The 23,912-nt window shown below is 41.8% G+C and overlaps 14 non-coding genes across 14 annotated transcripts; all 14 read left to right on the forward strand.

Annotated features, from left to right (window-relative positions):
• Positions 1-946: 946 nt before the first annotated feature.
• TRNAE-UUC (transfer RNA glutamic acid (anticodon UUC)) lies at positions 947-1,018 on the forward strand. Its single transcript has one exon. It is a non-coding gene; the product is annotated as a tRNA-Glu (tRNA).
• A 1,624-nt stretch (positions 1,019-2,642) lies between these two features.
• Positions 2,643-2,714, forward strand: TRNAE-UUC (transfer RNA glutamic acid (anticodon UUC)). Its single transcript has one exon. It is a non-coding gene; the product is annotated as a tRNA-Glu (tRNA).
• Positions 2,715-4,338: 1,624 nt separating this feature from the next.
• On the forward strand, positions 4,339-4,410 carry TRNAE-UUC (transfer RNA glutamic acid (anticodon UUC)). The gene has a single exon. It is a non-coding gene; the product is annotated as a tRNA-Glu (tRNA).
• Positions 4,411-6,034: 1,624 nt separating this feature from the next.
• On the forward strand, positions 6,035-6,106 carry TRNAE-UUC (transfer RNA glutamic acid (anticodon UUC)). The gene has a single exon. It is a non-coding gene; the product is annotated as a tRNA-Glu (tRNA).
• A 1,624-nt stretch (positions 6,107-7,730) lies between these two features.
• TRNAE-UUC (transfer RNA glutamic acid (anticodon UUC)) lies at positions 7,731-7,802 on the forward strand. Its single transcript has one exon. It is a non-coding gene; the product is annotated as a tRNA-Glu (tRNA).
• A 1,631-nt stretch (positions 7,803-9,433) lies between these two features.
• On the forward strand, positions 9,434-9,505 carry TRNAE-UUC (transfer RNA glutamic acid (anticodon UUC)). Its single transcript has one exon. It is a non-coding gene; the product is annotated as a tRNA-Glu (tRNA).
• Positions 9,506-11,130: 1,625 nt separating this feature from the next.
• TRNAE-UUC (transfer RNA glutamic acid (anticodon UUC)) lies at positions 11,131-11,202 on the forward strand. The gene has a single exon. It is a non-coding gene; the product is annotated as a tRNA-Glu (tRNA).
• A 1,624-nt stretch (positions 11,203-12,826) lies between these two features.
• On the forward strand, positions 12,827-12,898 carry TRNAE-UUC (transfer RNA glutamic acid (anticodon UUC)). Its single transcript has one exon. It is a non-coding gene; the product is annotated as a tRNA-Glu (tRNA).
• A 1,624-nt stretch (positions 12,899-14,522) lies between these two features.
• Positions 14,523-14,594, forward strand: TRNAE-UUC (transfer RNA glutamic acid (anticodon UUC)). Its single transcript has one exon. It is a non-coding gene; the product is annotated as a tRNA-Glu (tRNA).
• A 1,624-nt stretch (positions 14,595-16,218) lies between these two features.
• TRNAE-UUC (transfer RNA glutamic acid (anticodon UUC)) lies at positions 16,219-16,290 on the forward strand. The gene has a single exon. It is a non-coding gene; the product is annotated as a tRNA-Glu (tRNA).
• A 1,624-nt stretch (positions 16,291-17,914) lies between these two features.
• TRNAE-UUC (transfer RNA glutamic acid (anticodon UUC)) lies at positions 17,915-17,986 on the forward strand. Its single transcript has one exon. It is a non-coding gene; the product is annotated as a tRNA-Glu (tRNA).
• Positions 17,987-19,610: 1,624 nt separating this feature from the next.
• TRNAE-UUC (transfer RNA glutamic acid (anticodon UUC)) lies at positions 19,611-19,682 on the forward strand. Its single transcript has one exon. It is a non-coding gene; the product is annotated as a tRNA-Glu (tRNA).
• A 1,630-nt stretch (positions 19,683-21,312) lies between these two features.
• Positions 21,313-21,384, forward strand: TRNAE-UUC (transfer RNA glutamic acid (anticodon UUC)). Its single transcript has one exon. It is a non-coding gene; the product is annotated as a tRNA-Glu (tRNA).
• A 1,625-nt stretch (positions 21,385-23,009) lies between these two features.
• Positions 23,010-23,081, forward strand: TRNAE-UUC (transfer RNA glutamic acid (anticodon UUC)). Its single transcript has one exon. It is a non-coding gene; the product is annotated as a tRNA-Glu (tRNA).
• Positions 23,082-23,912: the final 831 nt, after the last annotated feature.

Consider the following 23,912-nt stretch of genomic DNA (forward strand, 5'->3'; position numbering starts at 1 on the left):
TGCATTATGACTTTTGCAAAAGATTTCCTTTTGTTTCATAGCTTAAGCCTTTTTCAACTACACAGTTTTACACAAAAGTGTCAAGGGACTCAACAAGCCATGTGTCCTGTCTGTCATTAGGGCTCCCATGTTCTTTCTAATCGGAAACAGTTTAGAACTGAATTGGAAAGTTCAGAGTTAGTGACAAAATCTCTTGAGAAAAGGAGGATGCCACGTGTGAGCAAAAAACTCATGATCTTCAAATTATTCAACTGACGTGCCAAAAACCTTGACCATGTAGCGTGTTTCAGCTCTTGTAATGTTGATGTTTTGTATTCAAAGCAAAACACTCTTTTTTTTTTTTTTTTTTTTACACCTGTCTTGCTGTTTACTGTACTGCTTACACCATGTGGAGAAAGACTTAGTTAGTATTCCTGGTTGACTGGTTCGATTCCTGCTATGGGAGAGACTTTTTTTTGGGGACTAGTGTCCACATTCCAAAGCCAACACGTGCCTTGCAGACAGAATCAGTTTAGGTTGGAACTGCTCTTTGCAGCCAAAAATGCAGACCACCAGGTTTTTTGGATATTTATTTGCACAAAAGCTTATTTGATGTCATATCTCAAACCATTCATATCTCTCACTTTTAATTCCTGGGTGTTAAGGGACTCAACAAGCCTTTATCCCTGTTTGTCATTGGAGCTCCCCTTCCATCAATTGGTGATATTTTGCTACTGAATGGAAAAGAGCTGTGACTCTCTAGCCAAGATGGTTGCAAAATCAGTTAAGGAAACACGGTACCAGTGCCCCATGTGAGAATCGAACTCATGACCTTCAGATTACGAGACTGACGCGCTACCTGCTGCGCTAACGAGGCAAAATGCACGTAATAATCTGCGGAAGTTGCTTGTGCAAAGCAGTACACCTCTTTTTTTTCATATTGTAAGTGAGCTGGCAGTACATCTTCTCCCATATGGTCTAGCGGTTAGGATTCCTGGTTTTCACCCAGGTGGCCCGGGTTCGACTCCCGGTATGGGAACGCATCCTTTTCTGCACCGCTGCCAACATTCAAAAACTGACGCGTGTTTTTTAGTCAAACGTATTTCAAGTAGGATTTGTTTTTTTCAGGCAAAAATGCTGAACGCCCGCGTTTTGGCACTTCATTCTGACCCTTCACACAAGATTCAATTTGGATTCGTAGCTCAACTCATTCTCAACCACCCCTTTTTACACTAAAGTGTCAAGGGACTCAACAACTCATGGGTCCGGTAAGTTATTTGGATTCCCATTTCCTTTCTAATGGAAAAAGTTGTAGAATTGAATGGAAAAGTTCTAAGTTGGTGACAAAATCTCTCGAGAAAAGGAGGGAACAGTGCCCCGTGTGAGGCTCGAACTCACGAGCTTCAGATTATGAGACTGACGTGCTACCTACTGCGCTAACGAGGCAAGCTGTACCTGCAGATCTGCAGAAGTTTATTGTGCATAGCAGAAAACTTTTTTTTTTCATAATGTCACTGAGACATTAGTGCATCTTTTCCCATATGGTCTAGCGGTTAGGATTCCTGGCTCTCACCCAGGTGGCCCGGGTTTGACTCCCGGTATGGGAATGCATCTTTATCTTAGCTACTGCCACCATTCAAAGACTGACACGTGTTTTTCAATCAAAAATGTTTCTGGTAGATTTTCACTTTGCAACAAAAATACTTAACATTGGCGATGCATTATGACTTTTGCAAAAGATTTCCTTTTGTTTCATAGCTTAAGCCTTTTTCAACTACACAGTTTTACACAAAAGTGTCAAGGGACTCAACAAGCCATGTGTCCTGTCTGTCATTAGGGCTCCCATGTTCTTTCTAATCGGAAACAGTTTAGAACTGAATTGGAAAGTTCAGAGTTAGTGACAAAATCTCTTGAGAAAAGGAGGATGCCACGTGTGAGCAAAAAACTCATGATCTTCAAATTATTCAACTGACGTGCCAAAAACCTTGACCATGTAGCGTGTTTCAGCTCTTGTAATGTTGATGTTTTGTATTCAAAGCAAAACACTCTTTTTTTTTTTTTTTTTTTTACACCTGTCTTGCTGTTTACTGTACTGCTTACACCATGTGGAGAAAGACTTAGTTAGTATTCCTGGTTGACTGGTTCGATTCCTGCTATGGGAGAGACTTTTTTTTGGGGACTAGTGTCCACATTCCAAAGCCAACACGTGCCTTGCAGACAGAATCAGTTTAGGTTGGAACTGCTCTTTGCAGCCAAAAATGCAGACCACCAGGTTTTTTGGATATTTATTTGCACAAAAGCTTATTTGATGTCATATCTCAAACCATTCATATCTCTCACTTTTAATTCCTGGGTGTTAAGGGACTCAACAAGCCTTTATCCCTGTTTGTCATTGGAGCTCCCCTTCCATCAATTGGTGATATTTTGCTACTGAATGGAAAAGAGCTGTGACTCTCTAGCCAAGATGGTTGCAAAATCAGTTAAGGAAACACGGTACCAGTGCCCCATGTGAGAATCGAACTCATGACCTTCAGATTACGAGACTGACGCGCTACCTGCTGCGCTAACGAGGCAAAATGCACGTAATAATCTGCGGAAGTTGCTTGTGCAAAGCAGTACACCTCTTTTTTTTCATATTGTAAGTGAGCTGGCAGTACATCTTCTCCCATATGGTCTAGCGGTTAGGATTCCTGGTTTTCACCCAGGCGGCCCGGGTTCGACTCCCGGTATGGGAACGCATCCTTTTCTGCACCGCTGCCAACATTCAAAAACTGACGCGTGTTTTTTAGTCAAACGTATTTCAAGTAGGATTTGTTTTTTTCAGGCAAAAATGCTGAACGCCCGCGTTTTGGCACTTCATTCTGACCCTTCACACAAGATTCAATTTGGATTCGTAGCTCAACTCATTCTCAACCACCCCTTTTTACACTAAAGTGTCAAGGGACTCAACAACTCATGGGTCCGGTAAGTTATTTGGATTCCCATTTCCTTTCTAATGGAAAAAGTTGTAGAATTGAATGGAAAAGTTCTAAGTTGGTGACAAAATCTCTCGAGAAAAGGAGGGAACAGTGCCCCGTGTGAGGCTCGAACTCACGAGCTTCAGATTATGAGACTGACGTGCTACCTACTGCGCTAACGAGGCAAGCTGTACCTGCAGATCTGCAGAAGTTTATTGTGCATAGCAGAAAACTTTTTTTTTTCATAATGTCACTGAGACATTAGTGCATCTTTTCCCATATGGTCTAGCGGTTAGGATTCCTGGCTCTCACCCAGGTGGCCCGGGTTTGACTCCCGGTATGGGAATGCATCTTTATCTTAGCTACTGCCACCATTCAAAGACTGACACGTGTTTTTCAATCAAAAATGTTTCTGGTAGATTTTCACTTTGCAACAAAAATACTTAACATTGGCGATGCATTATGACTTTTGCAAAAGATTTCCTTTTGTTTCATAGCTTAAGCCTTTTTCAACTACACAGTTTTACACAAAAGTGTCAAGGGACTCAACAAGCCATGTGTCCTGTCTGTCATTAGGGCTCCCATGTTCTTTCTAATCGGAAACAGTTTAGAACTGAATTGGAAAGTTCAGAGTTAGTGACAAAATCTCTTGAGAAAAGGAGGATGCCACGTGTGAGCAAAAAACTCATGATCTTCAAATTATTCAACTGACGTGCCAAAAACCTTGACCATGTAGCGTGTTTCAGCTCTTGTAATGTTGATGTTTTGTATTCAAAGCAAAACACTCTTTTTTTTTTTTTTTTTTTTACACCTGTCTTGCTGTTTACTGTACTGCTTACACCATGTGGAGAAAGACTTAGTTAGTATTCCTGGTTGACTGGTTCGATTCCTGCTATGGGAGAGACTTTTTTTTGGGGACTAGTGTCCACATTCCAAAGCCAACACGTGCCTTGCAGACAGAATCAGTTTAGGTTGGAACTGCTCTTTGCAGCCAAAAATGCAGACCACCAGGTTTTTTGGATATTTATTTGCACAAAAGCTTATTTGATGTCATATCTCAAACCATTCATATCTCTCACTTTTAATTCCTGGGTGTTAAGGGACTCAACAAGCCTTTATCCCTGTTTGTCATTGGAGCTCCCCTTCCATCAATTGGTGATATTTTGCTACTGAATGGAAAAGAGCTGTGACTCTCTAGCCAAGATGGTTGCAAAATCAGTTAAGGAAACACGGTACCAGTGCCCCATGTGAGAATCGAACTCATGACCTTCAGATTACGAGACTGACGCGCTACCTGCTGCGCTAACGAGGCAAAATGCACGTAATAATCTGCGGAAGTTGCTTGTGCAAAGCAGTACACCTCTTTTTTTTCATATTGTAAGTGAGCTGGCAGTACATCTTCTCCCATATGGTCTAGCGGTTAGGATTCCTGGTTTTCACCCAGGTGGCCCGGGTTCGACTCCCGGTATGGGAACGCATCCTTTTCTGCACCGCTGCCAACATTCAAAAACTGACGCGTGTTTTTTAGTCAAACGTATTTCAAGTAGGATTTGTTTTTTTCAGGCAAAAATGCTGAACGCCCGCGTTTTGGCACTTCATTCTGACCCTTCACACAAGATTCAATTTGGATTCGTAGCTCAACTCATTCTCAACCACCCCTTTTTACACTAAAGTGTCAAGGGACTCAACAACTCATGGGTCCGGTAAGTTATTTGGATTCCCATTTCCTTTCTAATGGAAAAAGTTGTAGAATTGAATGGAAAAGTTCTAAGTTGGTGACAAAATCTCTCGAGAAAAGGAGGGAACAGTGCCCCGTGTGAGGCTCGAACTCACGAGCTTCAGATTATGAGACTGACGTGCTACCTACTGCGCTAACGAGGCAAGCTGTACCTGCAGATCTGCAGAAGTTTATTGTGCATAGCAGAAAACTTTTTTTTTTCATAATGTCACTGAGACATTAGTGCATCTTTTCCCATATGGTCTAGCGGTTAGGATTCCTGGCTCTCACCCAGGTGGCCCGGGTTTGACTCCCGGTATGGGAATGCATCTTTATCTTAGCTACTGCCACCATTCAAAGACTGACACGTGTTTTTCAATCAAAAATGTTTCTGGTAGATTTTCACTTTGCAACAAAAATACTTAACATTGGCGATGCATTATGACTTTTGCAAAAGATTTCCTTTTGTTTCATAGCTTAAGCCTTTTTCAACTACACAGTTTTACACAAAAGTGTCAAGGGACTCAACAAGCCATGTGTCCTGTCTGTCATTAGGGCTCCCATGTTCTTTCTAATCGGAAACAGTTTAGAACTGAATTGGAAAGTTCAGAGTTAGTGACAAAATCTCTTGAGAAAAGGAGGATGCCACGTGTGAGCAAAAAACTCATGATCTTCAAATTATTCAACTGACGTGCCAAAAACCTTGACCATGTAGCGTGTTTCAGCTCTTGTAATGTTGATGTTTTGTATTCAAAGCAAAACACTCTTTTTTTTTTTTTTTTTTTTACACCTGTCTTGCTGTTTACTGTACTGCTTACACCATGTGGAGAAAGACTTAGTTAGTATTCCTGGTTGACTGGTTCGATTCCTGCTATGGGAGAGACTTTTTTTTGGGGACTAGTGTCCACATTCCAAAGCCAACACGTGCCTTGCAGACAGAATCAGTTTAGGTTGGAACTGCTCTTTGCAGCCAAAAATGCAGACCACCAGGTTTTTTGGATATTTATTTGCACAAAAGCTTATTTGATGTCATATCTCAAACCATTCATATCTCTCACTTTTAATTCCTGGGTGTTAAGGGACTCAACAAGCCTTTATCCCTGTTTGTCATTGGAGCTCCCCTTCCATCAATTGGTGATATTTTGCTACTGAATGGAAAAGAGCTGTGACTCTCTAGCCAAGATGGTTGCAAAATCAGTTAAGGAAACACGGTACCAGTGCCCCATGTGAGAATCGAACTCATGACCTTCAGATTACGAGACTGACGCGCTACCTGCTGCGCTAACGAGGCAAAATGCACGTAATAATCTGCGGAAGTTGCTTGTGCAAAGCAGTACACCTCTTTTTTTTCATATTGTAAGTGAGCTGGCAGTACATCTTCTCCCATATGGTCTAGCGGTTAGGATTCCTGGTTTTCACCCAGGCGGCCCGGGTTCGACTCCCGGTATGGGAACGCATCCTTTTCTGCACCGCTGCCAACATTCAAAAACTGACGCGTGTTTTTTAGTCAAACGTATTTCAAGTAGGATTTGTTTTTTTCAGGCAAAAATGCTGAACGCCCGCGTTTTGGCACTTCATTCTGACCCTTCACACAAGATTCAATTTGGATTCGTAGCTCAACTCATTCTCAACCACCCCTTTTTACACTAAAGTGTCAAGGGACTCAACAACTCATGGGTCCGGTAAGTTATTTGGATTCCCATTTCCTTTCTAATGGAAAAAGTTGTAGAATTGAATGGAAAAGTTCTAAGTTGGTGACAAAATCTCTCGAGAAAAGGAGGGAACAGTGCCCCGTGTGAGGCTCGAACTCACGAGCTTCAGATTATGAGACTGACGTGCTACCTACTGCGCTAACGAGGCAAGCTGTACCTGCAGATCTGCAGAAGTTTATTGTGCATAGCAGAAAACTTTTTTTTTTCATAATGTCACTGAGACATTAGTGCATCTTTTCCCATATGGTCTAGCGGTTAGGATTCCTGGCTCTCACCCAGGTGGCCCGGGTTTGACTCCCGGTATGGGAATGCATCTTTATCTTAGCTACTGCCACCATTCAAAGACTGACACGTGTTTTTCAATCAAAAATGTTTCTGGTAGATTTTCACTTTGCAACAAAAATACTTAACATTGGCGATGCATTATGACTTTTGCAAAAGATTTCCTTTTGTTTCATAGCTTAAGCCTTTTTCAACTACACAGTTTTACACAAAAGTGTCAAGGGACTCAACAAGCCATGTGTCCTGTCTGTCATTAGGGCTCCCATGTTCTTTCTAATCGGAAACAGTTTAGAACTGAATTGGAAAGTTCAGAGTTAGTGACAAAATCTCTTGAGAAAAGGAGGATGCCACGTGTGAGCAAAAAACTCATGATCTTCAAATTATTCAACTGACGTGCCAAAAACCTTGACCATGTAGCGTGTTTCAGCTCTTGTAATGTTGATGTTTTGTATTCAAAGCAAAACACTCTTTTTTTTTTTTTTTTTTTTACACCTGTCTTGCTGTTTACTGTACTGCTTACACCATGTGGAGAAAGACTTAGTTAGTATTCCTGGTTGACTGGTTCGATTCCTGCTATGGGAGAGACTTTTTTTTGGGGACTAGTGTCCACATTCCAAAGCCAACACGTGCCTTGCAGACAGAATCAGTTTAGGTTGGAACTGCTCTTTGCAGCCAAAAATGCAGACCACCAGGTTTTTTGGATATTTATTTGCACAAAAGCTTATTTGATGTCATATCTCAAACCATTCATATCTCTCACTTTTAATTCCTGGGTGTTAAGGGACTCAACAAGCCTTTATCCCTGTTTGTCATTGGAGCTCCCCTTCCATCAATTGGTGATATTTTGCTACTGAATGGAAAAGAGCTGTGACTCTCTAGCCAAGATGGTTGCAAAATCAGTTAAGGAAACACGGTACCAGTGCCCCATGTGAGAATCGAACTCATGACCTTCAGATTACGAGACTGACGCGCTACCTGCTGCGCTAACGAGGCAAAATGCACGTAATAATCTGCGGAAGTTGCTTGTGCAAAGCAGTACACCTCTTTTTTTTCATATTGTAAGTGAGCTGGCAGTACATCTTCTCCCATATGGTCTAGCGGTTAGGATTCCTGGTTTTCACCCAGGCGGCCCGGGTTCGACTCCCGGTATGGGAACGCATCCTTTTCTGCACCGCTGCCAACATTCAAAAACTGACGCGTGTTTTTTAGTCAAACGTATTTCAAGTAGGATTTGTTTTTTTCAGGCAAAAATGCTGAACGCCCGCGTTTTGGCACTTCATTCTGACCCTTCACACAAGATTCAATTTGGATTCGTAGCTCAACTCATTCTCAACCACCCCTTTTTACACTAAAGTGTCAAGGGACTCAACAACTCATGGGTCCGGTAAGTTATTTGGATTCCCATTTCCTTTCTAATGGAAAAAGTTGTAGAATTGAATGGAAAAGTTCTAAGTTGGTGACAAAATCTCTCGAGAAAAGGAGGGAACAGTGCCCCGTGTGAGGCTCGAACTCACGAGCTTCAGATTATGAGACTGACGTGCTACCTACTGCGCTAACGAGGCAAGCTGTACCTGCAGATCTGCAGAAGTTTATTGTGCATAGCAGAAAACTTTTTTTTTTCATAATGTCACTGAGACATTAGTGCATCTTTTCCCATATGGTCTAGCGGTTAGGATTCCTGGCTCTCACCCAGGTGGCCCGGGTTTGACTCCCGGTATGGGAATGCATCTTTATCTTAGCTACTGCCACCATTCAAAGACTGACACGTGTTTTTCAATCAAAAATGTTTCTGGTAGATTTTCACTTTGCAACAAAAATACTTAACATTGGCGATGCATTATGACTTTTGCAAAAGATTTCCTTTTGTTTCATAGCTTAAGCCTTTTTCAACTACACAGTTTTACACAAAAGTGTCAAGGGACTCAACAAGCCATGTGTCCTGTCTGTCATTAGGGCTCCCATGTTCTTTCTAATCGGAAACAGTTTAGAACTGAATTGGAAAGTTCAGAGTTAGTGACAAAATCTCTTGAGAAAAGGAGGATGCCACGTGTGAGCAAAAAACTCATGATCTTCAAATTATTCAACTGACGTGCCAAAAACCTTGACCATGTAGCGTGTTTCAGCTCTTGTAATGTTGATGTTTTGTATTCAAAGCAAAACACTCTTTTTTTTTTTTTTTTTTTTTTCTTTTACACCTGTCTTGCTGTTTACTGTACTGCTTACACCATGTGGAGAAAGACTTAGTTAGTATTCCTGGTTGACTGGTTCGATTCCTGCTATGGGAGAGACTTTTTTTTGGGGACTAGTGTCCACATTCCAAAGCCAACACGTGCCTTGCAGACAGAATCAGTTTAGGTTGGAACTGCTCTTTGCAGCCAAAAATGCAGACCACCAGGTTTTTTGGATATTTATTTGCACAAAAGCTTATTTGATGTCATATCTCAAACCATTCATATCTCTCACTTTTAATTCCTGGGTGTTAAGGGACTCAACAAGCCTTTATCCCTGTTTGTCATTGGAGCTCCCCTTCCATCAATTGGTGATATTTTGCTACTGAATGGAAAAGAGCTGTGACTCTCTAGCCAAGATGGTTGCAAAATCAGTTAAGGAAACACGGTACCAGTGCCCCATGTGAGAATCAAACTCATGACCTTCAGATTACGAGACTGACGCGCTACCTGCTGCGCTAACGAGGCAAAATGCACGTAATAATCTGCGGAAGTTGCTTGTGCAAAGCAGTACACCTCTTTTTTTTCATATTGTAAGTGAGCTGGCAGTACATCTTCTCCCATATGGTCTAGCGGTTAGGATTCCTGGTTTTCACCCAGGCGGCCCGGGTTCGACTCCCGGTATGGGAACGCATCCTTTTCTGCACCGCTGCCAACATTCAAAAACTGACGCGTGTTTTTTAGTCAAACGTATTTCAAGTAGGATTTGTTTTTTTCAGGCAAAAATGCTGAACGCCCGCGTTTTGGCACTTCATTCTGACCCTTCACACAAGATTCAATTTGGATTCGTAGCTCAACTCATTCTCAACCACCCCTTTTTACACTAAAGTGTCAAGGGACTCAACAACTCATGGGTCCGGTAAGTTATTTGGATTCCCATTTCCTTTCTAATGGAAAAAGTTGTAGAATTGAATGGAAAAGTTCTAAGTTGGTGACAAAATCTCTCGAGAAAAGGAGGGAACAGTGCCCCGTGTGAGGCTCGAACTCACGAGCTTCAGATTATGAGACTGACGTGCTACCTACTGCGCTAACGAGGCAAGCTGTACCTGCAGATCTGCAGAAGTTTATTGTGCATAGCAGAAAACTTTTTTTTTTCATAATGTCACTGAGACATTAGTGCATCTTTTCCCATATGGTCTAGCGGTTAGGATTCCTGGCTCTCACCCAGGTGGCCCGGGTTTGACTCCCGGTATGGGAATGCATCTTTATCTTAGCTACTGCCACCATTCAAAGACTGACACGTGTTTTTCAATCAAAAATGTTTCTGGTAGATTTTCACTTTGCAACAAAAATACTTAACATTGGCGATGCATTATGACTTTTGCAAAAGATTTCCTTTTGTTTCATAGCTTAAGCCTTTTTCAACTACACAGTTTTACACAAAAGTGTCAAGGGACTCAACAAGCCATGTGTCCTGTCTGTCATTAGGGCTCCCATGTTCTTTCTAATCGGAAACAGTTTAGAACTGAATTGGAAAGTTCAGAGTTAGTGACAAAATCTCTTGAGAAAAGGAGGATGCCACGTGTGAGCAAAAAACTCATGATCTTCAAATTATTCAACTGACGTGCCAAAAACCTTGACCATGTAGCGTGTTTCAGCTCTTGTAATGTTGATGTTTTGTATTCAAAGCAAAACACTCTTTTTTTTTTTTTTTTTTTTTACACCTGTCTTGCTGTTTACTGTACTGCTTACACCATGTGGAGAAAGACTTAGTTAGTATTCCTGGTTGACTGGTTCGATTCCTGCTATGGGAGAGACTTTTTTTTGGGGACTAGTGTCCACATTCCAAAGCCAACACGTGCCTTGCAGACAGAATCAGTTTAGGTTGGAACTGCTCTTTGCAGCCAAAAATGCAGACCACCAGGTTTTTTGGATATTTATTTGCACAAAAGCTTATTTGATGTCATATCTCAAACCATTAATATCTCTCACTTTTAATTCCTGGGTGTTAAGGGACTCAACAAGCCTTTATCCCTGTTTGTCATTGGAGCTCCCCTTCCATCAATTGGTGATATTTTGCTACTGAATGGAAAAGAGCTGTGACTCTCTAGCCAAGATGGTTGCAAAATCAGTTAAGGAAACACGGTACCAGTGCCCCATGTGAGAATCGAACTCATGACCTTCAGATTACGAGACTGACGCGCTACCTGCTGCGCTAACGAGGCAAAATGCACGTAATAATCTGCGGAAGTTGCTTGTGCAAAGCAGTACACCTCTTTTTTTTCATATTGTAAGTGAGCTGGCAGTACATCTTCTCCCATATGGTCTAGCGGTTAGGATTCCTGGTTTTCACCCAGGTGGCCCGGGTTCGACTCCCGGTATGGGAACGCATCCTTTTCTGCACCGCTGCCAACATTCAAAAACTGACGCGTGTTTTTTAGTCAAACGTATTTCAAGTAGGATTTGTTTTTTTCAGGCAAAAATGCTGAACGCCCGCGTTTTGGCACTTCATTCTGACCCTTCACACAAGATTCAATTTGGATTCGTAGCTCAACTCATTCTCAACCACCCCTTTTTACACTAAAGTGTCAAGGGACTCAACAACTCATGGGTCCGGTAAGTTATTTGGATTCCCATTTCCTTTCTAATGGAAAAAGTTGTAGAATTGAATGGAAAAGTTCTAAGTTGGTGACAAAATCTCTCGAGAAAAGGAGGGAACAGTGCCCCGTGTGAGGCTCGAACTCACGAGCTTCAGATTATGAGACTGACGTGCTACCTACTGCGCTAACGAGGCAAGCTGTACCTGCAGATCTGCAGAAGTTTATTGTGCATAGCAGAAAACTTTTTTTTTTCATAATGTCACTGAGACATTAGTGCATCTTTTCCCATATGGTCTAGCGGTTAGGATTCCTGGCTCTCACCCAGGTGGCCCGGGTTTGACTCCCGGTATGGGAATGCATCTTTATCTTAGCTACTGCCACCATTCAAAGACTGACACGTGTTTTTCAATCAAAAATGTTTCTGGTAGATTTTCACTTTGCAACAAAAATACTTAACATTGGCGATGCATTATGACTTTTGCAAAAGATTTCCTTTTGTTTCATAGCTTAAGCCTTTTTCAACTACACAGTTTTACACAAAAGTGTCAAGGGACTCAACAAGCCATGTGTCCTGTCTGTCATTAGGGCTCCCATGTTCTTTCTAATCGGAAACAGTTTAGAACTGAATTGGAAAGTTCAGAGTTAGTGACAAAATCTCTTGAGAAAAGGAGGATGCCACGTGTGAGCAAAAAACTCATGATCTTCAAATTATTCAACTGACGTGCCAAAAACCTTGACCATGTAGCGTGTTTCAGCTCTTGTAATGTTGATGTTTTGTATTCAAAGCAAAACACTCTTTTTTTTTTTTTTTTTTTTACACCTGTCTTGCTGTTTACTGTACTGCTTACACCATGTGGAGAAAGACTTAGTTAGTATTCCTGGTTGACTGGTTCGATTCCTGCTATGGGAGAGACTTTTTTTTGGGGACTAGTGTCCACATTCCAAAGCCAACACGTGCCTTGCAGACAGAATCAGTTTAGGTTGGAACTGCTCTTTGCAGCCAAAAATGCAGACCACCAGGTTTTTTGGATATTTATTTGCACAAAAGCTTATTTGATGTCATATCTCAAACCATTCATATCTCTCACTTTTAATTCCTGGGTGTTAAGGGACTCAACAAGCCTTTATCCCTGTTTGTCATTGGAGCTCCCCTTCCATCAATTGGTGATATTTTGCTACTGAATGGAAAAGAGCTGTGACTCTCTAGCCAAGATGGTTGCAAAATCAGTTAAGGAAACACGGTACCAGTGCCCCATGTGAGAATCGAACTCATGACCTTCAGATTACGAGACTGACGCGCTACCTGCTGCGCTAACGAGGCAAAATGCACGTAATAATCTGCGGAAGTTGCTTGTGCAAAGCAGTACACCTCTTTTTTTTCATATTGTAAGTGAGCTGGCAGTACATCTTCTCCCATATGGTCTAGCGGTTAGGATTCCTGGTTTTCACCCAGGTGGCCCGGGTTCGACTCCCGGTATGGGAACGCATCCTTTTCTGCACCGCTGCCAACATTCAAAAACTGACGCGTGTTTTTTAGTCAAACGTATTTCAAGTAGGATTTGTTTTTTTCAGGCAAAAATGCTGAACGCCCGCGTTTTGGCACTTCATTCTGACCCTTCACACAAGATTCAATTTGGATTCGTAGCTCAACTCATTCTCAACCACCCCTTTTTACACTAAAGTGTCAAGGGACTCAACAACTCATGGGTCCGGTAAGTTATTTGGATTCCCATTTCCTTTCTAATGGAAAAAGTTGTAGAATTGAATGGAAAAGTTCTAAGTTGGTGACAAAATCTCTCGAGAAAAGGAGGGAACAGTGCCCCGTGTGAGGCTCGAACTCACGAGCTTCAGATTATGAGACTGACGTGCTACCTACTGCGCTAACGAGGCAAGCTGTACCTGCAGATCTGCAGAAGTTTATTGTGCATAGCAGAAAACTTTTTTTTTTCATAATGTCACTGAGACATTAGTGCATCTTTTCCCATATGGTCTAGCGGTTAGGATTCCTGGCTCTCACCCAGGTGGCCCGGGTTTGACTCCCGGTATGGGAATGCATCTTTATCTTAGCTACTGCCACCATTCAAAGACTGACACGTGTTTTTCAATCAAAAATGTTTCTGGTAGATTTTCACTTTGCAACAAAAATACTTAACATTGGCGATGCATTATGACTTTTGCAAAAGATTTCCTTTTGTTTCATAGCTTAAGCCTTTTTCAACTACACAGTTTTACACAAAAGTGTCAAGGGACTCAACAAGCCATGTGTCCTGTCTGTCATTAGGGCTCCCATGTTCTTTCTAATCGGAAACAGTTTAGAACTGAATTGGAAAGTTCAGAGTTAGTGACAAAATCTCTTGAGAAAAGGAGGATGCCACGTGTGAGCAAAAAACTCATGATCTTCAAATTATTCAACTGACGTGCCAAAAACCTTGACCATGTAGCGTGTTTCAGCTCTTGTAATGTTGATGTTTTGTATTCAAAGCAAAACACTCTTTTTTTTTTTTTTTTTTTTACACCTGTCTTGCTGTTTACTGTACTGCTTACACCATGTGGAGAAAGACTTAGTTAGTATTCCTGGTTGACTGGTTCGATTCCTGCTATGGGAGAGACTTTTTTTTGGGGACTAGTGTCCACATTCCAAAGCCAACACGTGCCTTGCAGACAGAATCAGTTTAGGTTGGAACTGCTCTTTGCAGCCAAAAATGCAGACCACCAGGTTTTTTGGATATTTATTTGCACAAAAGCTTATTTGATGTCATATCTCAAACCATTCATATCTCTCACTTTTAATTCCTGGGTGTTAAGGGACTCAACAAGCCTTTATCCCTGTTTGTCATTGGAGCTCCCCTTCCATCAATTGGTGATATTTTGCTACTGAATGGAAAAGAGCTGTGACTCTCTAGCCAAGATGGTTGCAAAATCAGTTAAGGAAACACGGTACCAGTGCCCCATGTGAGAATCGAACTCATGACCTTCAGATTACGAGACTGACGCGCTACCTGCTGCGCTAACGAGGCAAAATGCACGTAATAATCTGCGGAAGTTGCTTGTGCAAAGCAGTACACCTCTTTTTTTTCATATTGTAAGTGAGCTGGCAGTACATCTTCTCCCATATGGTCTAGCGGTTAGGATTCCTGGTTTTCACCCAGGCGGCCCGGGTTCGACTCCCGGTATGGGAACGCATCCTTTTCTGCACCGCTGCCAACATTCAAAAACTGACGCGTGTTTTTTAGTCAAACGTATTTCAAGTAGGATTTGTTTTTTTCAGGCAAAAATGCTGAACGCCCGCGTTTTGGCACTTCATTCTGACCCTTCACACAAGATTCAATTTGGATTCGTAGCTCAACTCATTCTCAACCACCCCTTTTTACACTAAAGTGTCAAGGGACTCAACAACTCATGGGTCCGGTAAGTTATTTGGATTCCCATTTCCTTTCTAATGGAAAAAGTTGTAGAATTGAATGGAAAAGTTCTAAGTTGGTGACAAAATCTCTCGAGAAAAGGAGGGAACAGTGCCCCGTGTGAGGCTCGAACTCACGAGCTTCAGATTATGAGACTGACGTGCTACCTACTGCGCTAACGAGGCAAGCTGTACCTGCAGATCTGCAGAAGTTTATTGTGCATAGCAGAAAACTTTTTTTTTTCATAATGTCACTGAGACATTAGTGCATCTTTTCCCATATGGTCTAGCGGTTAGGATTCCTGGCTCTCACCCAGGTGGCCCGGGTTTGACTCCCGGTATGGGAATGCATCTTTATCTTAGCTACTGCCACCATTCAAAGACTGACACGTGTTTTTCAATCAAAAATGTTTCTGGTAGATTTTCACTTTGCAACAAAAATACTTAACATTGGCGATGCATTATGACTTTTGCAAAAGATTTCCTTTTGTTTCATAGCTTAAGCCTTTTTCAACTACACAGTTTTACACAAAAGTGTCAAGGGACTCAACAAGCCATGTGTCCTGTCTGTCATTAGGGCTCCCATGTTCTTTCTAATCGGAAACAGTTTAGAACTGAATTGGAAAGTTCAGAGTTAGTGACAAAATCTCTTGAGAAAAGGAGGATGCCACGTGTGAGCAAAAAACTCATGATCTTCAAATTATTCAACTGACGTGCCAAAAACCTTGACCATGTAGCGTGTTTCAGCTCTTGTAATGTTGATGTTTTGTATTCAAAGCAAAACACTCTTTTTTTTTTTTTTTTTTTTACACCTGTCTTGCTGTTTACTGTACTGCTTACACCATGTGGAGAAAGACTTAGTTAGTATTCCTGGTTGACTGGTTCGATTCCTGCTATGGGAGAGACTTTTTTTTGGGGACTAGTGTCCACATTCCAAAGCCAACACGTGCCTTGCAGACAGAATCAGTTTAGGTTGGAACTGCTCTTTGCAGCCAAAAATGCAGACCACCAGGTTTTTTGGATATTTATTTGCACAAAAGCTTATTTGATGTCATATCTCAAACCATTCATATCTCTCACTTTTAATTCCTGGGTGTTAAGGGACTCAACAAGCCTTTATCCCTGTTTGTCATTGGAGCTCCCCTTCCATCAATTGGTGATATTTTGCTACTGAATGGAAAAGAGCTGTGACTCTCTAGCCAAGATGGTTGCAAAATCAGTTAAGGAAACACGGTACCAGTGCCCCATGTGAGAATCGAACTCATGACCTTCAGATTACGAGACTGACGCGCTACCTGCTGCGCTAACGAGGCAAAATGCACGTAATAATCTGCGGAAGTTGCTTGTGCAAAGCAGTACACCTCTTTTTTTTCATATTGTAAGTGAGCTGGCAGTACATCTTCTCCCATATGGTCTAGCGGTTAGGATTCCTGGTTTTCACCCAGGCGGCCCGGGTTCGACTCCCGGTATGGGAACGCATCCTTTTCTGCACCGCTGCCAACATTCAAAAACTGACGCGTGTTTTTTAGTCAAACGTATTTCAAGTAGGATTTGTTTTTTTCAGGCAAAAATGCTGAACGCCCGCGTTTTGGCACTTCATTCTGACCCTTCACACAAGATTCAATTTGGATTCGTAGCTCAACTCATTCTCAACCACCCCTTTTTACACTAAAGTGTCAAGGGACTCAACAACTCATGGGTCCGGTAAGTTATTTGGATTCCCATTTCCTTTCTAATGGAAAAAGTTGTAGAATTGAATGGAAAAGTTCTAAGTTGGTGACAAAATCTCTCGAGAAAAGGAGGGAACAGTGCCCCGTGTGAGGCTCGAACTCACGAGCTTCAGATTATGAGACTGACGTGCTACCTACTGCGCTAACGAGGCAAGCTGTACCTGCAGATCTGCAGAAGTTTATTGTGCATAGCAGAAAACTTTTTTTTTTCATAATGTCACTGAGACATTAGTGCATCTTTTCCCATATGGTCTAGCGGTTAGGATTCCTGGCTCTCACCCAGGTGGCCCGGGTTTGACTCCCGGTATGGGAATGCATCTTTATCTTAGCTACTGCCACCATTCAAAGACTGACACGTGTTTTTCAATCAAAAATGTTTCTGGTAGATTTTCACTTTGCAACAAAAATACTTAACATTGGCGATGCATTATGACTTTTGCAAAAGATTTCCTTTTGTTTCATAGCTTAAGCCTTTTTCAACTACACAGTTTTACACAAAAGTGTCAAGGGACTCAACAAGCCATGTGTCCTGTCTGTCATTAGGGCTCCCATGTTCTTTCTAATCGGAAACAGTTTAGAACTGAATTGGAAAGTTCAGAGTTAGTGACAAAATCTCTTGAGAAAAGGAGGATGCCACGTGTGAGCAAAAAACTCATGATCTTCAAATTATTCAACTGACGTGCCAAAAACCTTGACCATGTAGCGTGTTTCAGCTCTTGTAATGTTGATGTTTTGTATTCAAAGCAAAACACTCTTTTTTTTTTTTTTTTTTTTACACCTGTCTTGCTGTTTACTGTACTGCTTACACCATGTGGAGAAAGACTTAGTTAGTATTCCTGGTTGACTGGTTCGATTCCTGCTATGGGAGAGACTTTTTTTTGGGGACTAGTGTCCACATTCCAAAGCCAACACGTGCCTTGCAGACAGAATCAGTTTAGGTTGGAACTGCTCTTTGCAGCCAAAAATGCAGACCACCAGGTTTTTTGGATATTTATTTGCACAAAAGCTTATTTGATGTCATATCTCAAACCATTCATATCTCTCACTTTTAATTCCTGGGTGTTAAGGGACTCAACAAGCCTTTATCCCTGTTTGTCATTGGAGCTCCCCTTCCATCAATTGGTGATATTTTGCTACTGAATGGAAAAGAGCTGTGACTCTCTAGCCAAGATGGTTGCAAAATCAGTTAAGGAAACACGGTACCAGTGCCCCATGTGAGAATCGAACTCATGACCTTCAGATTACGAGACTGACGCGCTACCTGCTGCGCTAACGAGGCAAAATGCACGTAATAATCTGCGGAAGTTGCTTGTGCAAAGCAGTACACCTCTTTTTTTTCATATTGTAAGTGAGCTGGCAGTACATCTTCTCCCATATGGTCTAGCGGTTAGGATTCCTGGTTTTCACCCAGGCGGCCCGGGTTTGACTCCCGGTATGGGAACGCATCCTTTTCTGCACCGCTGCCAACATTCAAAAACTGACGCGTGTTTTTTAGTCAAACGTATTTCAAGTAGGATTTGTTTTTTTCAGGCAAAAATGCTGAACGCCCGCGTTTTGGCACTTCATTCTGACCCTTCACACAAGATTCAATTTGGATTCGTAGCTCAACTCATTCTCAACCACCCCTTTTTACACTAAAGTGTCAAGGGACTCAACAACTCATGGGTCCGGTAAGTTATTTGGATTCCCATTTCCTTTCTAATGGAAAAAGTTGTAGAATTGAATGGAAAAGTTCTAAGTTGGTGACAAAATCTCTCGAGAAAAGGAGGGAACAGTGCCCCGTGTGAGGCTCGAACTCACGAGCTTCAGATTATGAGACTGACGTGCTACCTACTGCGCTAACGAGGCAAGCTGTACCTGCAGATCTGCAGAAGTTTATTGTGCATAGCAGAAAACTTTTTTTTTTCATAATGTCACTGAGACATTAGTGCATCTTTTCCCATATGGTCTAGCGGTTAGGATTCCTGGCTCTCACCCAGGTGGCCCGGGTTTGACTCCCGGTATGGGAATGCATCTTTATCTTAGCTACTGCCACCATTCAAAGACTGACACGTGTTTTTCAATCAAAAATGTTTCTGGTAGATTTTCACTTTGCAACAAAAATACTTAACATTGGCGATGCATTATGACTTTTGCAAAAGATTTCCTTTTGTTTCATAGCTTAAGCCTTTTTCAACTACACAGTTTTACACAAAAGTGTCAAGGGACTCAACAAGCCATGTGTCCTGTCTGTCATTAGGGCTCCCATGTTCTTTCTAATCGGAAACAGTTTAGAACTGAATTGGAAAGTTCAGAGTTAGTGACAAAATCTCTTGAGAAAAGGAGGATGCCACGTGTGAGCAAAAAACTCATGATCTTCAAATTATTCAACTGACGTGCCAAAAACCTTGACCATGTAGCGTGTTTCAGCTCTTGTAATGTTGATGTTTTGTATTCAAAGCAAAACACTCTTTTTTTTTTTTTTTTTTTTACACCTGTCTTGCTGTTTACTGTACTGCTTACACCATGTGGAGAAAGACTTAGTTAGTATTCCTGGTTGACTGGTTCGATTCCTGCTATGGGAGAGACTTTTTTTTGGGGACTAGTGTCCACATTCCAAAGCCAACACGTGCCTTGCAGACAGAATCAGTTTAGGTTGGAACTGCTCTTTGCAGCCAAAAATGCAGACCACCAGGTTTTTTGGATATTTATTTGCACAAAAGCTTATTTGATGTCATATCTCAAACCATTCATATCTCTCACTTTTAATTCCTGGGTGTTAAGGGACTCAACAAGCCTTTATCCCTGTTTGTCATTGGAGCTCCCCTTCCATCAATTGGTGATATTTTGCTACTGAATGGAAAAGAGCTGTGACTCTCTAGCCAAGATGGTTGCAAAATCAGTTAAGGAAACACGGTACCAGTGCCCCATGTGAGAATCGAACTCATGACCTTCAGATTACGAGACTGACGCGCTACCTGCTGCGCTAACGAGGCAAAATGCACGTAATAATCTGCGGAAGTTGCTTGTGCAAAGCAGTACACCTCTTTTTGTTCATATTGTAAGTGAGCTGGCAGTACATCTTCTCCCATATGGTCTAGCGGTTAGGATTCCTGGTTTTCACCCAGGCGGCCCGGGTTTGACTCCCGGTATGGGAACGCATCCTTTTCTGCACCGCTGCCAACATTCAAAAACTGACGCGTGTTTTTTAGTCAAACGTATTTCAAGTAGGATTTGTTTTTTTCAGGCAAAAATGCTGAACGCCCGCGTTTTGGCACTTCATTCTGACCCTTCACACAAGATTCAATTTGGATTCGTAGCTCAACTCATTCTCAACCACCCCTTTTTACACTAAAGTGTCAAGGGACTCAACAACTCATGGGTCCGGTAAGTTATTTGGATTCCCATTTCCTTTCTAATGGAAAAAGTTGTAGAATTGAATGGAAAAGTTCTAAGTTGGTGACAAAATCTCTCGAGAAAAGGAGGGAACAGTGCCCCGTGTGAGGCTCGAACTCACGAGCTTCAGATTATGAGACTGACGTGCTACCTACTGCGCTAACGAGGCAAGCTGTACCTGCAGATCTGCAGAAGTTTATTGTGCATAGCAGAAAACTTTTTTTTTTCATAATGTCACTGAGACATTAGTGCATCTTTTCCCATATGGTCTAGCGGTTAGGATTCCTGGCTCTCACCCAGGTGGCCCGGGTTTGACTCCCGGTATGGGAATGCATCTTTATCTTAGCTACTGCCACCATTCAAAGACTGACACGTGTTTTTCAATCAAAAATGTTTCTGGTAGATTTTCACTTTGCAACAAAAATACTTAACATTGGCGATGCATTATGACTTTTGCAAAAGATTTCCTTTTGTTTCATAGCTTAAGCCTTTTTCAACTACACAGTTTTACACAAAAGTGTCAAGGGACTCAACAAGCCATGTGTCCTGTCTGTCATTAGGGCTCCCATGTTCTTTCTAATCGGAAACAGTTTAGAACTGAATTGGAAAGTTCAGAGTTAGTGACAAAATCTCTTGAGAAAAGGAGGATGCCACGTGTGAGCAAAAAACTCATGATCTTCAAATTATTCAACTGACGTGCCAAAAACCTTGACCATGTAGCGTGTTTCAGCTCTTGTAATGTTGATGTTTTGTATTCAAAGCAAAACACTCTTTTTTTTTTTTTTTTTTTTTTTTTTACACCTGTCTTGCTGTTTACTGTACTGCTTACACCATGTGGAGAAAGACTTAGTTAGTATTCCTGGTTGACTGGTTCGATTCCTGCTATGGGAGAGACTTTTTTTTGGGGACTAGTGTCCACATTCCAAAGCCAACACGTGCCTTGCAGACAGAATCAGTTTAGGTTGGAACTGCTCTTTGCAGCCAAAAATGCAGACCACCAGGTTTTTTGGATATTTATTTGCACAAAAGCTTATTTGATGTCATATCTCAAACCATTCATATCTCTCACTTTTAATTCCTGGGTGTTAAGGGACTCAACAAGCCTTTATCCCTGTTTGTCATTGGAGCTCCCCTTCCATCAATTGGTGATATTTTGCTACTGAATGGAAAAGAGCTGTGACTCTCTAGCCAAGATGGTTGCAAAATCAGTTAAGGAAACACGGTACCAGTGCCCCATGTGAGAATCGAACTCATGACCTTCAGATTACGAGACTGACGCGCTACCTGCTGCGCTAACGAGGCAAAATGCACGTAATAATCTGCGGAAGTTGCTTGTGCAAAGCAGTACACCTCTTTTTTTTCATATTGTAAGTGAGCTGGCAGTACATCTTCTCCCATATGGTCTAGCGGTTAGGATTCCTGGTTTTCACCCAGGTGGCCCGGGTTCGACTCCCGGTATGGGAACGCATCCTTTTCTGCACCGCTGCCAACATTCAAAAACTGACGCGTGTTTTTTAGTCAAACGTATTTCAAGTAGGATTTGTTTTTTTCAGGCAAAAATGCTGAACGCCCGCGTTTTGGCACTTCATTCTGACCCTTCACACAAGATTCAATTTGGATTCGTAGCTCAACTCATTCTCAACCACCCCTTTTTACACTAAAGTGTCAAGGGACTCAACAACTCATGGGTCCGGTAAGTTATTTGGATTCCCATTTCCTTTCTAATGGAAAAAGTTGTAGAATTGAATGGAAAAGTTCTAAGTTGGTGACAAAATCTCTCGAGAAAAGGAGGGAACAGTGCCCCGTGTGAGGCTCGAACTCACGAGCTTCAGATTATGAGACTGACGTGCTACCTACTGCGCTAACGAGGCAAGCTGTACCTGCAGATCTGCAGAAGTTTATTGTGCATAGCAGAAAACTTTTTTTTTTCATAATGTCACTGAGACATTAGTGCATCTTTTCCCATATGGTCTAGCGGTTAGGATTCCTGGCTCTCACCCAGGTGGCCCGGGTTTGACTCCCGGTATGGGAATGCATCTTTATCTTAGCTACTGCCACCATTCAAAGACTGACACGTGTTTTTCAATCAAAAATGTTTCTGGTAGATTTTCACTTTGCAACAAAAATACTTAACATTGGCGATGCATTATGACTTTTGCAAAAGATTTCCTTTTGTTTCATAGCTTAAGCCTTTTTCAACTACACAGTTTTACACAAAAGTGTCAAGGGACTCAACAAGCCATGTGTCCTGTCTGTCATTAGGGCTCCCATGTTCTTTCTAATCGGAAACAGTTTAGAACTGAATTGGAAAGTTCAGAGTTAGTGACAAAATCTCTTGAGAAAAGGAGGATGCCACGTGTGAGCAAAAAACTCATGATCTTCAAATTATTCAACTGACGTGCCAAAAACCTTGACCATGTAGCGTGTTTCAGCTCTTGTAATGTTGATGTTTTGTATTCAAAGCAAAACACTCTTTTTTTTTTTTTTTTTTTTTACACCTGTCTTGCTGTTTACTGTACTGCTTACACCATGTGGAGAAAGACTTAGTTAGTATTCCTGGTTGACTGGTTCGATTCCTGCTATGGGAGAGACTTTTTTTTGGGGACTAGTGTCCACATTCCAAAGCCAACACGTGCCTTGCAGACAGAATCAGTTTAGGTTGGAACTGCTCTTTGCAGCCAAAAATGCAGACCACCAGGTTTTTTGGATATTTATTTGCACAAAAGCTTATTTGATGTCATATCTCAAACCATTAATATCTCTCACTTTTAATTCCTGGGTGTTAAGGGACTCAACAAGCCTTTATCCCTGTTTGTCATTGGAGCTCCCCTTCCATCAATTGGTGATATTTTGCTACTGAATGGAAAAGAGCTGTGACTCTCTAGCCAAGATGGTTGCAAAATCAGTTAAGGAAACACGGTACCAGTGCCCCATGTGAGAATCGAACTCATGACCTTCAGATTACGAGACTGACGCGCTACCTGCTGCGCTAACGAGGCAAAATGCACGTAATAATCTGCGGAAGTTGCTTGTGCAAAGCAGTACACCTCTTTTTTTTCATATTGTAAGTGAGCTGGCAGTACATCTTCTCCCATATGGTCTAGCGGTTAGGATTCCTGGTTTTCACCCAGGTGGCCCGGGTTCGACTCCCGGTATGGGAACGCATCCTTTTCTGCACCGCTGCCAACATTCAAAAACTGACGCGTGTTTTTTAGTCAAACGTATTTCAAGTAGGATTTGTTTTTTTCAGGCAAAAATGCTGAACGCCCGCGTTTTGGCACTTCATTCTGACCCTTCACACAAGATTCAATTTGGATTCGTAGCTCAACTCATTCTCAACCACCCCTTTTTACACTAAAGTGTCAAGGGACTCAACAACTCATGGGTCCGGTAAGTTATTTGGATTCCCATTTCCTTTCTAATGGAAAAAGTTGTAGAATTGAATGGAAAAGTTCTAAGTTGGTGACAAAATCTCTCGAGAAAAGGAGGGAACAGTGCCCCGTGTGAGGCTCGAACTCACGAGCTTCAGATTATGAGACTGACGTGCTACCTACTGCGCTAACGAGGCAAGCTGTACCTGCAGATCTGCAGAAGTTTATTGTGCATAGCAGAAAACTTTTTTTTTTCATAATGTCACTGAGACATTAGTGCATCTTTTCCCATATGGTCTAGCGGTTAGGATTCCTGGCTCTCACCCAGGTGGCCCGGGTTTGACTCCCGGTATGGGAATGCATCTTTATCTTAGCTACTGCCACCATTCAAAGACTGACACGTGTTTTTCAATCAAAAATGTTTCTGGTAGATTTTCACTTTGCAACAAAAATACTTAACATTGGCGATGCATTATGACTTTTGCAAAAGATTTCCTTTTGTTTCATAGCTTAAGCCTTTTTCAACTACACAGTTTTACACAAAAGTGTCAAGGGACTCAACAAGCCATGTGTCCTGTCTGTCATTAGGGCTCCCATGTTCTTTCTAATCGGAAACAGTTT

Source organism: Phyllobates terribilis, unplaced genomic scaffold (genome assembly GCF_046119375.1).
Source record: "Phyllobates terribilis strain yellow unplaced genomic scaffold, ASM4611937v1 Scaffold_1248__1_contigs__length_344610, whole genome shotgun sequence".
Lineage (NCBI taxonomy): Eukaryota > Metazoa > Chordata > Amphibia > Anura > Dendrobatidae > Phyllobates > Phyllobates terribilis.